An 18,475-nucleotide genomic window follows, 5' to 3' on the forward strand; every position below is an offset into this window, starting at 1 on the left:
TGTACATATAGGCAGTCCCTGGCACTGTAGGGGTAATGGCTGTACATATAGGCAGTCCCTGGCACTGTAGGGGTAATGGCTGTACATATAGGCAGTCCCTGGCACTGTAGGGGTAATGGCTGTACATATAGGCAGTCCCTGGCACTATAGGGGTAATGGCTGTACAAATAGGCAGCAGTCCCTGAAACTATAGGGGTAATGGCTGTACATATAGGCAGTCCCTGGCACTATAGGGGTAATGGCTGTACATATAGGCAGTCCCTGCCACTATAGGGGTAATGGCTGTACATATAGGCAGTCCCTGCCACTATAGGGGTAATGGCTGTACATATAGGCAGTCCCTGGCACTATAGGGGTAATGGCTGTACATAAAGGCAGTCCCTGGCACTATAGGGGTAATGGCTGTACATAAAGGCAGTCCCTGGCACTATAGGGGTAATGGCTGTACATATAGGCAGTCCCTGGCACTATAGGGGTAATGGCTGTACATAAAGGCAGTCCCTGGCACTATAGGGGTAATGGCTGTACATATAGGCAGTCCCTGGCACTATAGGGGTAATGGCTGTACATATAGGCAGTCCCTGGCACTATAGGGGTAATGGCTGTACATATAGGCAGTCCCTGGCACTATAGGGGTAATGGCTGTACATATAGGCAGTCCCTGGCACTATAGGGGTAATGGCTGTACATATAGGCAGTCCCTGGCACTATAGGGGTAATGGCTGTACATATAGGCAGTACCTGGCACTATAGGGGTAATGCTGTACATATAGGCAGTCCCTGGCACTATAGGGGTAATGGCTGTACATATAGGCAGTCCCTGGCACTATAGGGGCAATGGCTGTACATATAGGCAGTCCCTGGCACTATAGGGGTAATGGCTGTACATATAGGCAGTACCTGGCACTATACTGCCTATATGTACAGCCATTACCTCTATAGTGCCAGGGACTGCCTATATGTACAGCCATTGCCCCTATAGTGCCAGGGACTGTCTATATGGCTGTACATATAGACAGTCCCTGGCACTATAGGGGTAATAGCTTTACATATAGACAGTACCTGGCACTATAGGGGCAATGGCTGTACATATAGGCAGTACCTGGCACTATAGGGGTAATAGCTTTACATATAGACAGTCCCTGGCACTATAGGGGCAATGGCTGTACATATAGGCAGTCCCTGGCACTATAGGGGCAATGGCTGTACATATAGGCAGTCCCTGGCACTATAGGGGCAATGGCTGTACATATAGGCAGTCCCTAGCACTATAGGGGCAATGGCTGTACATATAGGCAGTCCCTGGCACTATAGGGGTAATGGCTGTACATATAGGCAGTCCCTGGCACTATAGGGGTAATGGCTGTACATATAGGCAGTCCCTGGCACTATAGGGGCAATGGCTGTACATATAGGCAGTCCCTGGCACTATAGGGGCAATGGCTGTACATATAGGCAGTCCCTGGCACTATAGGGGCAATGGCTGTACATATAGGCAGTCCCTGGCACTATAGGGGCAATGGCTGTACATATAGGCAGTCCCTGGCACTATAGGGGCAATGGCTGTACATATAGGCAGTCCCTGGCACTATAGGGGCAATGGCTGTACATATAGGCAGTCCCTGGCACTATAGGGGTAATGGCTGTACATATAGGCAGTCCCTGGCACTATAGGGGTAATGGCTGTACATATAGGCAGTCCCTGGCACTATAAGGGTAATGGCTGTACATATAGGCAGTCCCTGGCACTATAGGAGCAATGGCTGTACATATAGGCAGTCCCTGGCACTATAGGGGTAATGGCTGTACATATAGGCAGTCCCTGGCACTATAAGGGTAATGGCTGTACATATAGGCAGTCCCTGGCACTATAGGGGTAATGGCTGTACATATAGGCAGTCCCTGGCACTATAGGGGTAATGGCTGTACATATAGGCAGTCCCTGGCACTATAGGGGTAATGGCTGTACATATAGGCAGTCCCTGGCACTATAGGGGTAATGGCTGTACATATAGACAGTCCCTGGCACTATATTGGTAATGGCTGTACATATAGGCAGTCCCTGGCACTATAGGGGTAATGGCTGTACATATAGACAGTCCCTGGCACTATAGGGGTAATGGCTGTACATATAGGCAGTCCCTGGCACTATAGGGGTAATGGCTGTACATATAGGCAGTCCCTGGCACTGTAGGGGTAATGGCTGTACATATAGGCAGTCCCTGGCACTGTAGGGGTAATGGCTGTACATATAGGCAGTCCCTGGCACTGTAGGGGTAATGGCTGTACATATAGGCAGTCCCTGGCACTATAGGGGTAATGGCTGTACAAATAGGCAGCAGTCCCTGAAACTATAGGGGTAATGGCTGTACATATAGGCAGTCCCTGGCACTATAGGGGTAATGGCTGTACATATAGGCAGTCCCTGCCACTATAGGGGTAATGGCTGTACATATAGGCAGTCCCTGCCACTATAGGGGTAATGGCTGTACATATAGGCAGTCCCTGGCACTATAGGGGTAATGGCTGTACATAAAGGCAGTCCCTGGCACTATAGGGGTAATGGCTGTACATAAAGGCAGTCCCTGGCACTATAGGGGTAATGGCTGTACATATAGGCAGTCCCTGGCACTATAGGGGTAATGGCTGTACATAAAGGCAGTCCCTGGCACTATAGGGGTAATGGCTGTACATATAGGCAGTCCCTGGCACTATAGGGGTAATGGCTGTACATATAGGCAGTCCCTGGCACTATAGGGGTAATGGCTGTACATATAGGCAGTCCCTGGCACTATAGGGGTAATGGCTGTACATATAGGCAGTCCCTGGCACTATAGGGGTAATGGCTGTACATATAGGCAGTCCCTGGCACTATAGGGGTAATGGCTGTACATATAGGCAGTCCCTGCCACTATAGGGGTAATGGCTGTACATATAGGCAGTCCCTGGCACTATAGGGGTAATGGCTGTACATATAGGCAGTCCCTGGCACTATAGGGGTAATGGCTGTACATATAGGCAGTCCCTGGCACTATAGGGGTAATGGCTGTACATATAGGCAGTCCCTGGCACTATAGGGGTAATGGCTGTACATATAGGCAGTCCCTGGCACTATAGGGGTAATGGCTGTACATATAGGCAGTCCCTGGCACTATAGGGGTAATGGCTGTACATAAAGGCAGTCCCTGGCACTATAGGGGTAATGGCTGTACATAAAGGCAGTCCCTGGCACTATAGGGGTAATGGCTGTACATAAAGGCAGTCCCCGGCACTATAGGGGTAATGGCTGTACATATAGGGAGTCCCTGGCACTATAGGGGTAATGGCTGTACATATAGGCAGTCCCTGGCACTATAGGGGTAATGGCTGTACATATAGGCAGTCCCTGGCACTATAGGGGTAATGGCTGTACATATAGGCAGTCCCTGCCACTGTAGGGGTAATGGCTGTACATATAGGCAGTCCCTGCCACTGTAAGGGTCATGGCTGTACATATAGGCAGTCCCTGCCACTATAGGGGTAATGGCTGTACATATAGGCAGTCCCTGCCACTATAGGGGTAATGGCTGTACATATAGGCAGTCCCTGGCACTATAGGGGTAATGACTGTACATATAGGCAGTCCCTGGCACTATAGGGGTAATGGCAGTACCTGACACTATAGGGGTAATGGCTGTACATATAGGCAGTCCCTGGCACTATAGGGGTAATGGCTGTACATATAGGCAGTCCCTGGCACTATAGGGGCAATGGCTGTACATATAGGCAGTCCCTGGCACTATAGGAGCAATGGCTGTACATATAGGCAGTCCCTGGCACTATAGGGGTAATGGCTGTACATATAGGCAGTCCCTGGCACTATAGGAGCAATGGCTGTACATATAGGCAGTCCCTGGCACTATAGGGGTAATGGCTGTACATATAGGCAGTCCCTGGCACTATAGGGGCAATGGCTGTACATATAGGCAGTACCTGGCACTATAGGGGTAATGGCTGTACATATAGGCAGTACCTGGCACTATAGGAGCAATGGCTGTACATATAGGCAGTCCCTGGCACTATAGGGGTAATGGCTGTACATATAGGCAGTCCCTGGCACTATAGGAGCAATGGCTGTACATATAGGCAGTCCCTGGCACTATAGGGGTAATGGCTGTACATATAGGCAGTCCCTGGCACTATAGGAGCAATGGCTGTACATATAGGCAGTACCTGGCACTATAGGGGTAATGGCTGTACATATAGGCAGTCCCTGGCAGTATAGGGGCAATGGCTGTACATATAGGCAGTCCCTGGCACTATAGGGGTAATGGCTGTACATATAGGCAGTACCTGGCACTATAGGGGTAATGCTGTACATATAGGCAGTCCCTGGCACTATAGGGGTAATGGCTGTACATATAGGCAGTCCCTGGCACTATAGGGGCAATGGCTGTACATATAGGCAGTCCCTGGCACTATAGGGGTAATGGCTGTACATATAGGCAGTACCTGGCACTATACTGCCTATATGTACAGCCATTACCTCTATAGTGCCAGGGACTGCCTATATGTACAGCCATTGCCCCTATAGTGCCAGGGACTGTCTATATGGCTGTACATATAGACAGTCCCTGGCACTATAGGGTAAGAGCTTTACATATAGACAGTACCTGGCACTATAGGGGCAATGGCTGTACATATAGGCAGTCCCTGGCACTGTAGGGGTAAGGGCTGTACATATAGGCAGTCCCTGGCACTATAGGGGTAATGGCTGTACATATAGGCAGCAGTCCCTGGCACTATAGGGGTAATGGCTGTACATATAGGCAGCAGTCCCTGGCACTATAGGGGTAATGGCTGTACATATAGGCAGTCCCTGGCACTATAGGGGTAATGGCTGTACATATAGGCAGTCCCTGGCACTATAGGGGTAATGGCTGTACATACAGGCAGTCCCTGCCACTATAGGGGTAATGGCTGTACATACAGGCAGTCCCTGCCACTATAGGGGTAATGGCTGTACATATAGGCAGTCCCTGGCACTATAGGGGTAATGGCTGTACATATAGGCAGTCCCTGCCACTGTAAGGGTAATGGCTGTACATATAGGCAGTCCCTGCCACTGTAGGGGTAATGGCTGTACATATAGACAGTCCCTGGCACTGTAGGGGTAATGGCTGTACATATAGGCAGTCCCTGCCACTGTAGGGGTAATGGCTGTACATATAGACAGTCCCTGGCACTGTAGGGGTAATGGCTGTACATATAGGCAGTCCCTGGCACTGTAGGGGTAATGGCTGTACATATAGACAGTCCCTGGCACTGTAGGGGTAATGGCTGTACATATAGGCAGTCCCTGCCACTGTAGGGGTAATGGCTGTACATATAGGCAGTCCCTGGCACTGTAGGGGTAATGGCTGTACATATAGACAGTCCCTGGCACTGTAGGGGTAATGGCTGTACATATAGGCAGTCCCTGGCACTATAGGGGTAATGGCTGTACATATAGACAGTCCCTGGCACTATAGGGGTAATGGCTGTACATATAGGCAGTCCCTGCCACTATAGGGGTAATGGCTGTACATATAGGCAGTCCCTGGCACTATAGGGGTAATGGCTGTACATATAGGCAGTCCCTGGCACTATAGGGGTAATGGCTGTACATATAGGCAGTACCTGGCACTATAGGGGTAATGACTGTACATATAGGCAGTCCCTGGCACTATAGGGGTAATGGCTGTACATATAGGCAGTACCTGGCACTATAGGGGTAATGGCTGTACATATAGGCAGTCCCTGGCACTATAGGGGTAATGGCTGTACATATAGACAGTCCCTGGCACTATAGGGGTAATGGCTGTACATATAGGCAGTCCCTGCCACTATAGGGGTAATGGCTGTACATATAGGCAGTCCCTGGCACTATAGGGGTAATGGCTGTACATATAGGCAGTCCCTGGCACTATAGGGGTAATGGCTGTACATATAGGCAGTACCTGGCACTATAGGGGTAATGACTGTACATATAGGCAGTCCCTGGCACTATAGGGGTAATGGCTGTACATATAGGCAGTCCCTGGCACTATAGGGGTAATGGCTGTACATATAGGCAGTACCTGGCACTATAGGGGTAATGGCTGTACATATAGGCAGTCCCTGGCACTATAGGGGCAATGGCTGTACATATAGGCAGTCCCTGGCACTATAGGAGCAATGGCTGTACATATAGGCAGTCCCTGGCACTATAGGGGTAATGGCTGTACATATAGGCAGTCCCTGGCACTATAGGGGCAATGGCTGTACATATAGGCAGTACCTGGCACTATAGGGGTAATGGCTGTACATATAGGCAGTCCCTGGCACTATAGGAGCAATGGCTGTACATATAGGCAGTCCCTGGCACTATAGGGGCAATGGCTGTACATATAGGCAGTCCCTGGCACTATAGGAGCAATGGCTGTACATGTAGGCAGTCCCTGGCACTATAGGGGTAATGGCTGTACATATAGGCAGTACCTGGCACTATAGGAGCAATGGCTGTACATATAGGCAGTCCCTGGCACTATAGGGGTAATGGCTGTACATATAGGCAGTACCTGGCACTATAGGAGCAATGGCTGTACATATAGGCAGTACCTGGCACTATAGGGGCAATGGCTGTACATATAGGCAGTCCCTGGCACTATAAGGGCAATGGCTGTACATATAGGCAGTCCCTGGCACTATAGGGGTAATGGCTGTACATATAGGCAGTACCTGGCACTATAGGGGTAATGGCTGTACATATAGGCAGTCCCTGGCACTATAGGGGTAATGGCTGTACATATAGGCACTCCCTGGAACTATAGGGGCAATGGCTGTACATATAGGCAGTCCCTGGCACTATAGGGGTAATGGCTGTACATATAGGCAGTACCTGGCACTATACTGCCTATATGTACAGCCATTACCCCTATAGTGCCAGGGACTGCCTATATGTACAGCCATTGCCCCTATAGTGCCAGGGACTGTCTATATGGCTGTACATATAGACAGTCCCTGGCACTATAGGGGTAATAGCTTTACATATAGACAGTCCCAGGCACTATAGGGGCAATGGCTGTACATATAGGCAGTCCCTGGCACTATAGGGGCAATGGCTGTACATATAGGCAGTCCCTGGCACTATAGGGGTAATTGCTGTACATATAGGCAGTCCCTGGCACTATAGGGGTAATGGCTGTACATATAGGCAGTCCCTGGCACTATAGGGGTAATGGCTGTACATATAGGCAGTCCCTGGCACTATAGGGGTAATGGCTGTACATATAGGCAGTCCCTGGCACTATAGGGGTAATGGCTGTACATATAGGCAGTCCCTGGCACTATAGGGGTAATGGCTGTACATATAGGCAGTCCCTGCCACTATAGGGGTAATGGCTGTACATATAGGCAGTCCCTGGCACTATAGGGGTAATGGCTGTACATAAAGGTAGTCCCTGGCACTATAGGGGTAATGGCTGTACATAAAGGCAGTCCCTGGCACTATAGGGGTAATGGCTGTACATATAGGCAGTCCCTGGCACTATAGGGGTAATGGCTGTACATATAGGCAGTCCCTGGCACTATAGGGGTAATGGCTGTACATATAGGCAGTCCCTGGCACTATAGGGGTAATGGCTGTACATATAGGCAGTCCCTGCCACTATAGGGGTAATGGCTGTACATATAGGCAGTCCCTGCCACTATAGGGGTAATGGCTGTACATATAGGCAGTCCCTGGCACTATAGGGGTAATGGCTGTACATATAGGCAGTCCCTGGCACTATAGGGGTAATGGCTGTACATATAGGCAGTCCCTGGCACTATAGGGGTAATGGCTGTACATATAGGCAGTCCCTGGCACTATAGGGGTAATGGCTGTACATATAGGCAGTCCCTGCCACTATAGGGGTAATGGCTGTACATATAGGCAGTCCCTGGCACTATAGGGGTAATGGCTGTACATAAAGGCAGTCCCTGGCACTATAGGGGTAATGGCTGTACATAAAGGCAGTCCCTGGCACTATAGGGGTAATGGCTGTACATAAAGGCAGTCGCCGGCACTATAGGGGTAATGGCTGTACATATAGGCAGTCCCTGGCACTATAGGGGTAATGGCTGTACATATAGGCAGTCCCTGGCACTATAGGGGTAATGGCTGTACATATAGGCAGTCCCTGGCACTATAGGGGTAATGGCTGTACATATAGGCAGTCCCTGCCACTGTAGGGGTAATGGCTGTACATATAGGCAGTCCCTGCCACTGTAAGGGTCATGGCTGTACATATAGGCAGTCCCTGCCACTATAGGGGTAATGGCTGTACATATAGGCAGTCCCTGCCACTATAGGGGTAATGGCTGTACATATAGGCAGTCCCTGGCACTATAGGGGTAATGACTGTACATATAGGCAGTCCCTGGCACTATAGGGGTAATGGCAGTACCTGACACTATAGGGGTAATGGCTGTACATATAGGCAGTCCCTGGCACTATAGGGGTAATGGCTGTACATATAGGCAGTCCCTGGCACTATAGGGGCAATGGCTGTACATATAGGCAGTCCCTGGCACTATAGGAGCAATGGCTGTACATATAGGCAGTCCCTGGCACTATAGGGGTAATGGCTGTACATATAGGCAGTCCCTGGCACTATAGGAGCAATGGCTGTACATATAGGCAGTCCCTGGCACTATAGGGGTAATGGCTGTACATATAGGCAGTCCCTGGCACTATAGGGGCAATGGCTGTACATATAGGCAGTACCTGGCACTATAGGGGTAATGGCTGTACATATAGGCAGTACCTGGCACTATAGGAGCAATGGCTGTACATATAGGCAGTCCCTGGCACTATAGGGGTAATGGCTGTACATATAGGCAGTCCCTGGCACTATAGGAGCAATGGCTGTACATATAGGCAGTCCCTGGCACTATAGGGGTAATGGCTGTACATATAGGCAGTCCCTGGCACTATAGGAGCAATGGCTGTACATATAGGCAGTACCTGGCACTATAGGGGTAATGGCTGTACATATAGGCAGTCCCTGGCAGTATAGGGGCAATGGCTGTACATATAGGCAGTCCTTGGCACTATAGGGGTAATGGCTGTACATATAGGCAGTACCTGGCACTATAGGGGTAATGCTGTACATATAGGCAGTCCCTGGCACTATAGGGGTAATGGCTGTACATATAGGCAGTCCCTGGCACTATAGGGGCAATGGCTGTACATATAGGCAGTCCCTGGCACTATAGGGGTAATGGCTGTACATATAGGCAGTACCTGGCACTATACTGCCTATATGTACAGCCATTACCTCTATAGTGCCAGGGACTGCCTATATGTACAGCCATTGCCCCTATAGTGCCAGGGACTGTCTATATGGCTGTACATATAGACAGTCCCTGGCACTATAGGGTAATAGCTTTACATATAGACAGTACCTGGCACTATAGGGGCAATGGCTGTACATATAGGCAGTCCCTGGCACTGTAGGGGTAATGGCTGTACATATAGGCAGTCCCTGGCACTATAGGGGTAATGGCTGTACATATAGGCAGCAGTCCCTGGCACTATAGGGGTAATGGCTGTACATATAGGCAGCAGTCCCTGGCACTATAGGGGCAATGGCTGTACATATAGGCAGTCCCTGGCACTGTAGGGGTAATGGCTGTACATATAGGCAGTCCCTGGCACTATAGGGGTAATGGCTGTACATATAGGCAGCAGTCCCTGGCACTATAGGGGTAATGGCTGTACATATAGGCAGCAGTCCCTGGCACTATAGGGGTAATGGCTGTACATATAGGCAGTCCCTGGCACTGTAGGGGTAATGGCTGTACATATAGACAGTCCCTGGCACTGTAGGGGTAATGGCTGTACATATAGGCAGTCCCTGGCACTGTAGGGGTAATGGCTGTACATATAGACAGTCCCTGGCACTGTAGGGGTAATGGCTGTACATATAGGCAGTCCCTGCCACTGTAGGGGTAATGGCTGTACATATAGGCAGTCCCTGGCACTGTAGGGGTAATGGCTGTACATATAGACAGTCCCTGGCACTGTAGGGGTAATGGCTGTACATATAGGCAGTCCCTGGCACTATAGGGGTAATGGCTGTACATATAGGCAGTCCCTGGCACTATAGGGGTAATGGCTGTACATATAGACAGTCCCTGCCACTATAGGGGTAATGGCTGTACATATAGGCAGTCCCTGCCACTATAGGGGTAATGGCTGTACATATAGGCAGTCCCTGGCACTATAGGGGTAATGGCTGTACATATAGGCAGTCCCTGGCACTATAGGGGTAATGGCTGTACATATAGGCAGTACCTGGCACTATAGGGGTAATGACTGTACATATAGGCAGTCCCTGGCACTATAGGGGTAATGGCTGTACATATAGGCAGTCCCTGGCACTATAGGGGCAATGGCTGTACATATAGGCAGTCCCTGGCACTATAGGAGCAATGGCTGTACATATAGGCAGTCCCTGGCACTATAGGGGTAATGGCTGTACATATAGGCAGTCCCTGGCACTATAGGGGCAATGGCTGTACATATAGGCAGTCCCTGGCACTATAGGGGTAATGGCTGTACATATAGGCAGTACCTGGCACTATAGGAGCAATGGCTGTACATATAGGCAGTCCCTGGCACTATAGGGGCAATGGCTGTACATATAGGCAGTCCCTGGCACTATAGGGGCAATGGCTGTACATATAGGCAGTCCCTGGCACTATAGGGGTAATGGCTGTACATATAGGCAGTACCTGGCACTATAGGGGTAATGGCTGTACATATAGGCAGTCCCTGGCACTATAGGGGTAATGGCTGTACATATAGGCACTCCCTGGAACTATAGGGGCAATGGCTGTACATATAGGCAGTCCCTGGCACTATAGGGGTAATGGCTGTACATATAGGCAGTCCCTGGCACTATAGGGGTAATGGCTGTACATATAGGCAGTCCCTGGCACTATAGGGGCAATGGCTGTACATATAGGCAGTCCCTGGCACTATAGGGGTAATGGCTGTACATATAGGCAGTACCTGGCACTATACTGCCTATATGTACAGCCATTACCCCTATAGTGCCAGGGACTGCCTATATGTACAGCCATTGCCCCTATAGTGCCAGGGACTGTCTATATGGCTGTACATATAGACAGTCCCTGGCACTATAGGGGTAATAGCTTTACATATAGACAGTACCTGGCACTATAGGGGCAATGGCTGTACATATAGGCAGTACCTGGCACTATAGGGGTAATAGCTTTACATATAGACAGTCCCTGGCACTATAGGGGCAATGGCTGTACATATAGGCAGTCCCTGGCACTATAGGGGTAATGGCTGTACATATAGGCAGTCCCTGGCACTATAGGGGTAATGGCTTTACATATAGACAGTCCCTGGCACTATAGGGGCAATGGCTGTACATATAGGCAGTCCCTGGCACTATAGGGGTAATGGCTGTACATATAGGCAGTCCCTGGCACTATAGGGGCAATGGCTGTACATATCGGCAGTCCCTGGCACTATAGGGGCAATGGCTGTACATATAGGCAGTCCCTGGCACTATAGGGGTAATGGCTGTACATATAGGCAGTCCCTGGCACTATAGGGGTAATGGCTGTACATATAGGCAGTCCCTGGCACTATAGGGGCAATGGCTGTACATATAGGCAGTCCCTGGCACTATAGGGGCAATGGCTGTACATATAGGCAGTCCCTGGCACTATAGGGGCAATGGCTGTACATATAGGGAGTCCCTGGCACTATAGGGGTAATGGCTGTACATATAGACAGTCCCTGCCACTGTAGGGGTAATGGCTGTACATATAGACAGTCCCTGGCACTGTAGGGGTAATGGCTGTACATATAGGCAGTCCCTGGCACTGTAGGGGTAATGGCTGTACATATAGGCAGTCCCTGGCACTATAGGGGTAATGGCTGTACATATAGGCAGTCCCTGGCACTATAGGAGCAATGGCTGTACATATAGGCAGTCCCTGGCACTATAGGGGTAATGGCTGTACATATAGGCAGTCCCTGGCACTATAGGGGTAATGGCTGTACATATAGGCAGTCCCTGGCACTATAGGGGTAATGGCTGTACATATAAGCAGTCCCTGGCACTATAGGGGTAATGGCTGTACATATAGGCAGTCCCTGGCACTATAGGGGTAATGGCTGTACATATAGACAGTCCCTGGCACTATAGTGGTAATGGCTGTACATATAGGCAGTCCCTGGCACTATAGGGGTAATGGCTGTACATATAGGCAGTCCCTGGCACTATAGGGGTAATGGCTGTACATATAGGCAGTCCCTGCCACTATAGGGGTAATGGCTGTACATATAGGCAGTCCCTGGCACTATAGGGGTAATGGCTGTACATATAGGCAGTCCCTGGCACTATAGGGGTAATGGCTGTACATATAGGCAGTCCCTGGCACTATAGGGGTAATGGCTGTACATATAGGCAGTCCCTGGCACTATAGGAGCAATGGCTGTACATATAGGCAGTACCTGGCACTATAGGGGTAATGGCTGTACATATAGGCAGTCCCTGGCACTATAGGGGCAATGGCTGTACATATAGGCAGTCCCTGGCACTATAGGGGTAATGGCTGTACATATAGGCAGTCCCTGGCACTATAGGGGTAATGGCTGTACATATAGGCAGTCCCTGGCACTATAGGGGTAATGGCTGTACATATAGGCAGTCCCTGGCACTATAGGGGCAATGGCTGTACATATAGGCAGTCCCTGGCACTATAGGGGTAATGGCTGTACATATAGGCAGTACCTGGCACTATACTGCCTATATGTACAGCCATTACCCCTATAGTGCCAGGGACTGCCTATATGTACAGCCATTGCCCCTATAGTGCCAGGGACTGTCTATATGGCTGTACATATAGACAGTCCCTGGCACTATAGGGTAATAGCTTTACATATAGACAGTACCTGGCACTATAGGGGCAATGGCTGTACATATAGGCAGTACCTGGCACTATAGGGGTAATAGCTTTACATATAGACAGTCCCTGGCACTATAGGGGCAATGGCTGTACATATAGGCAGTCCCTGGCACTATAGGGGTAATGGCTGTACATATAGGCAGTCCCTGGCACTATAGGGGTAATGGCTTTACATATAGACAGTCCCTGGCACTATAGGGGCAATGGCTGTACATATAGGCAGTCCCTGGCACTATAGGGGTAATGGCTGTACATATAGGCAGTCCCTGGCACTATAGGGGCAATGGCTGTACATATAGGCAGTCCCTGGCACTATAGGGGCAATGGCTGTACATATAGGCAGTCCCTGGCACTATAGGGGTAATGGCTGTACATATAGGCAGTCCCTGGCACTATAGGGGCAATGGCTGTACATATAGGCAGTCCCTGGCACTATAGGGGCAATGGCTGTACATATAGGCAGTCCCTGGCACTATAGGGGCAATGGCTGTACATATAGGCAGTCCCTGGCACTATAGGGGCAATGGCTGTACATATAGGCAGTCCCTGGCACTATAGGGGCAATGGCTGTACATATAGGGAGTCCCTGGCACTATAGGGGCAATGGCTGTACATGTAGACAGTCCCTGGCACTATAGGGGCAATGGCTGTACATATAGGCAGTCCCTGGCACTATAGGGGCAATGGCTGTACATATAGGCAGTCCCTGGCACTATAGGGGCAATGGCTGTACATATAGGCAGTCCCTGGCACTATAGGGGCAATGGCTGTACATATAGGCAGTCCCTGGCACTATAGGGGTAATGGCTCTACATATAGGCAGTCCCTGGCACTATAGGAGCAATGGCTGTACATATAGGCAGTCCCTGGCACTATAGGGGCAATGGCTGTACATATAGGCAGTCCCTGGCACTATAGGGGCAATGGCTGTACATATAGGCAGTCCCTGGCACTATAGGGGTAATGGCTGTACATATAGGCAGTCCCTGGCACTATAGGGGTAATGGCTGTACATATAGGCAGTCCCTGGCACTATAGGGGTAATGGCTGTACATATAGGCAGTCCCTGGCACTATAGGGGCAATGGCTGTACATATAGGCAGTCCCTGGCACTATAGGGGCAATGGCTGTACATATAGACAGTCCCTGGCACTATAGGGGCAATGGCTGTACATATAGGCAGTCCCTGGCACTATAGGGGCAATGGCTGTACATATAGGCAGTCCCTGGCACTATAGGGGCAATGGCTGTACATATAGGCAGTCCCTGGCACTATAGGGGCAATGGCTGTACATATAGACAGTCCCTGGCACTGTAGGGGTAATGGCTGTACATATAGGCAGTCCCTGCCACTGTAAGGGTAATGGCTGTACATATAGACAGTCCCTGGCACTATAGGGGTAATGGCTGTACATATAGACAGTCCCTGCCACTGTAGGGGTAATGGCTGTACATATAGACAGTCCCTGCCACTGTAAGGGTAATGGCTGTACATATAGACAGTCCCTGCCACTGTAAGGGTAATGGCTGTACATATAGGCAGTCCCTGCCACTGTAGGGGTAATGGCTGTACATATAGACAGTCCCTGGCACTGTAGGGGTAATGGCTGTACATATAGGCAGTCCCTGCCACTGTAAGGGTAATGGCTGTACATATAGACAGTCCCTGGCACTATAGGGGTAATGGCTGTACATATAGACAGTCCCTGGCACTGTAGGGGTAATGGCTGTACATATAGGCAGTCCCTGGCACTATAGGGGTAATGGCTGTACATATAGACAGTCCCTGGCACTATAGGGGTAATGGCTGTACATATAGGCAGTCCCTGGCACTATAGGGGTAATGGCTGTACATATAGGCAGTCCCTGGCACTATAGGGGTAATGGCTGTACATATAGGCAGCAGTCCCTGGCACTATAGGGGTAATGGCTGTACATATAGGCAGTCCCTGGCACTATAGGGGTAATGGCTGTACATGTAGGCAGTCCCTGGCACTATAGGGATAATGGCTGTACATATAGGCAGTCCCTGCCACTATAGGGGTAATGGCTGTACATATAGGCAGTCCCTGGCACTATAGGGGTAATGGCTGTACATATAGGCAGTCCCTGCCACTGTAAGGGTAATGGCTGTACATATAGGCAGTCCCTGCCACTGTAGGGGTAATGGCTGTACATATAGGCAGTCCCTGCCACTGTAAGGGTCATGGCTGTACATATAGACATTCCCTGGCACTATAGGGGTAATGGCTGTACATATAGACAGTCCCTGGCACTGTAGGGGTAATGGCTGTACATATAGGCAGTCCCTGGCACTGTAGGGGTAATGGCTGTACATATAGACAGTCCCTGGCACTGTAGGGGTAATGGCTGTACATATAGGCAGTCCCTGGCACTGTAGGGGTAATGGCTGTACATATAGGCAGTCCCTGGCACTGTAGGGGTAATGGCTGTACATATAGGCAGTCCCTGGCACTGTAGGGGTAATGGCTGTACATATAGGCAGTCCCTGGCACTATAGGGGTAATGGCTGTACATATAGACAGTCCCTGGCACTATAGGGGTAATGGCTGTACATATAGGCAGTCCCTGCCACTATAGGGGTAATGGCTGTACATATAGGCAGTCCCTGGCACTATAGGGGTAATGGCTGTACATATAGGCAGTCCCTGGCACTATAGGGGCAATGGCTGTACATATAGGCAGTCCCTGGCACTATAGGGGTAATGGCTGTACATATAGGCAGTCCCTGGCACTATAGGGGCAATGGCTGTACATATAGGCAGTACCTGGCACTATAGGGGTAATGGCTGTACATATAGGCAGTACCTGGCACTATAGGAGCAATGGCTGTACATATAGGCAGTCCCTGGCACTATAGGGGTAATGGCTGTACATATAGGCAGTCCCTGGCACTATAGGAGCAATGGCTGTACATATAGGCAGTCCCTGGCACTATAGGGGTAATGGCTGTACATATAGGCAGTACCTGGCACTATAGGAGCAATGGCTGTACATATAGGCAGTACCTGGCACTATAGGGGTAATGGCTGTACATATAGGCAGTCCCTGGCACTATAGGGGCAATGGCTGTACATATAGGCAGTCCCTGGCACTATAGGGGTAATGGCTGTACATATAGGCAGTACCTGGCACTATAGGGGTAATGCTGTACATATAGGCAGTCCCTGGCACTATAGGGGTAATGGCTGTACATATAGGCAGTCCCTGGCACTATAGGGGCAATGGCTGTACATATAGGCAGTCCCTGGCACTATAGGGGTAATGGCTGTACATATAGGCAGTACCTGGCACTATACTGCCTATATGTACAGCCATTACCTCTATAGTGCCAGGGACTGCCTATATGTACAGCCATTGCCCCTATAGTGCCAGGGACTGTCTATATGGCTGTACATATAGACAGTCCCTGGCACTATAGGGGTAATAGCTTTACATATAGACAGTACCTGGCACTATAGGGGCAATGGCTGTACATATAGGCAGTACCTGGCACAATAGGGGTAATAGCTTTACATATAGACAGTCCCTGGCACTATAGGGGCAATGGCTGTACATATAGGCAGTCCCTGGCACTATAGGGGCAATGGCTGTACATATAGGCAGTCCCTGGCACTATAGGGGCAATGGCTGTACATATAGGCAGTCCCTGGCACTATAGGGGCAATGGCTGTACATATAGGCAGTCCCTGGCACTATAGGGGTAATGGCTGTACATATAGGCAGTCCCTGGCACTATAGGGGTAATGGCTGTACATATAGGCAGTCCCTGGCACTATAGGGGCAATGGCTGTACATATAGGCAGTCCCTGGCACTATAGGGGCAATGGCTGTACATATAGGCAGTCCCTGGCACTATAGGGGCAATGGCTGTACATATAGGCAGTCCCTGGCACTATAGGGGCAATGGCTGTACATATAGGCAGTCCCTGGCACTATAGGGGCAATGGCTGTACATATAGGCAGTCCCTGGCACTATAGGGGCAATGGCTGTACATATAGGCAGTCCCTGGCACTATAGGGGCAATGGCTGTACATATAGGCAGTCCCTGGCACTATAGGGGTAATGGCTGTACATATAGGCAGTCCCTGGCACTATAGGGGTAATGGCTGTACATATAGGCAGTCCCTGGCACTATAGGGGTAATGGCTGTACATATAGGCAGTCCCTGCCACTATAGGGGTAATGGCTGTACATATAGGCAGTCCCTGCCACTATAGGGGTAATGGCTGTACATATAGGCAGTCCCTGGCACTATAGGGGTAATGGTTGTACATATAGACAGTCCCTGCCACTGTAGGGGTAATGGCTGTACATATAGGCAGTCCCTGCCACTGTAAGGGTAATGGCTGTACATATAGACAGTCCCTGGCACTGTAGGGGTAATGGCTGTACATATAGGCAGTCCCTGGCACTGTAGGGGTAATGGCTGTACATATAGGCAGTCCCTGGCACTATAGGGGTAATGGCTGTACATATAGGCAGTCCCTGGCACTATAGGGGCAATGGCTGTACATATAGGCAGTCCCTGGCACTATAGGGGTAATGGCTGTACATATAGGCAGTACCTGGCACTATAGGAGCAATGGCTGTACATATAGGCAGTACCTGGCACTATAGGGGTAATGGCTGTACATATAGGCAGTCCCTGGCACTATAGGGGCAATGGCTGTACATATAGGCAGTCCCTGGCACTATAGGGGTAATGGCTGTACATATAGGCAGTACCTGGCACTATAGGGGTAATGCTGTACATATAGGCAGTCCCTGGCACTATAGGGGTAATGGCTGTACATATAGGCAGTCCCTGGCACTATAGGGGCAATGGCTGTACATATAGGCAGTCCCTGGCACTATAGGGGTAATGGCTGTACATATAGGCAGTACCTGGCACTATACTGCCTATATGTACAGCCATTACCTCTATAGTGCCAGGGACTGCCTATATGTACAGCCATTGCCCCTATAGTGCCAGGGACTGTCAATATGGCTGTACATATAGACAGTCCCTGGCACTATAGGGGTAATAGCTTTACATATAGACAGTACCTGGCACTATAGGGGCAATGGCTGTACATATAGGCAGTACCTGGCACTATAGGGGTAATAGCTTTACATATAGACAGTCCCTGGCACTATAGGGGCAATGGCTGTACATATAGGCAGTCCCTGGCACTATAGGGGCAATGGCTGTACATATAGGCAGTCCCTGGCACTATAGGGGCAATGGCTGTACATATAGGCAGTCCCTAGCACTATAGGGGCAATGGCTGTACATATAGGCAGTCCCTGGCACTATAGGGGTAATGGCTGTACATATAGGCAGTCCCTGGCACTATAGGGGTAATGGCTGTACATATAGGCAGTCCCTGGCACTATAGGGGCAATGGCTGTACATATAGGCAGTCCCTGGCACTATAGGGGCAATGGCTGTACATATAGGCAGTCCCTGGCACT

The sequence above is a fragment of the Taudactylus pleione genome, unplaced genomic scaffold, assembly GCF_031769625.1.
Source record: "Taudactylus pleione unplaced genomic scaffold, aTauple2 ptg000594l, whole genome shotgun sequence".
NCBI classification, from domain to species: Eukaryota; Metazoa; Chordata; class Amphibia; order Anura; family Myobatrachidae; genus Taudactylus; species Taudactylus pleione.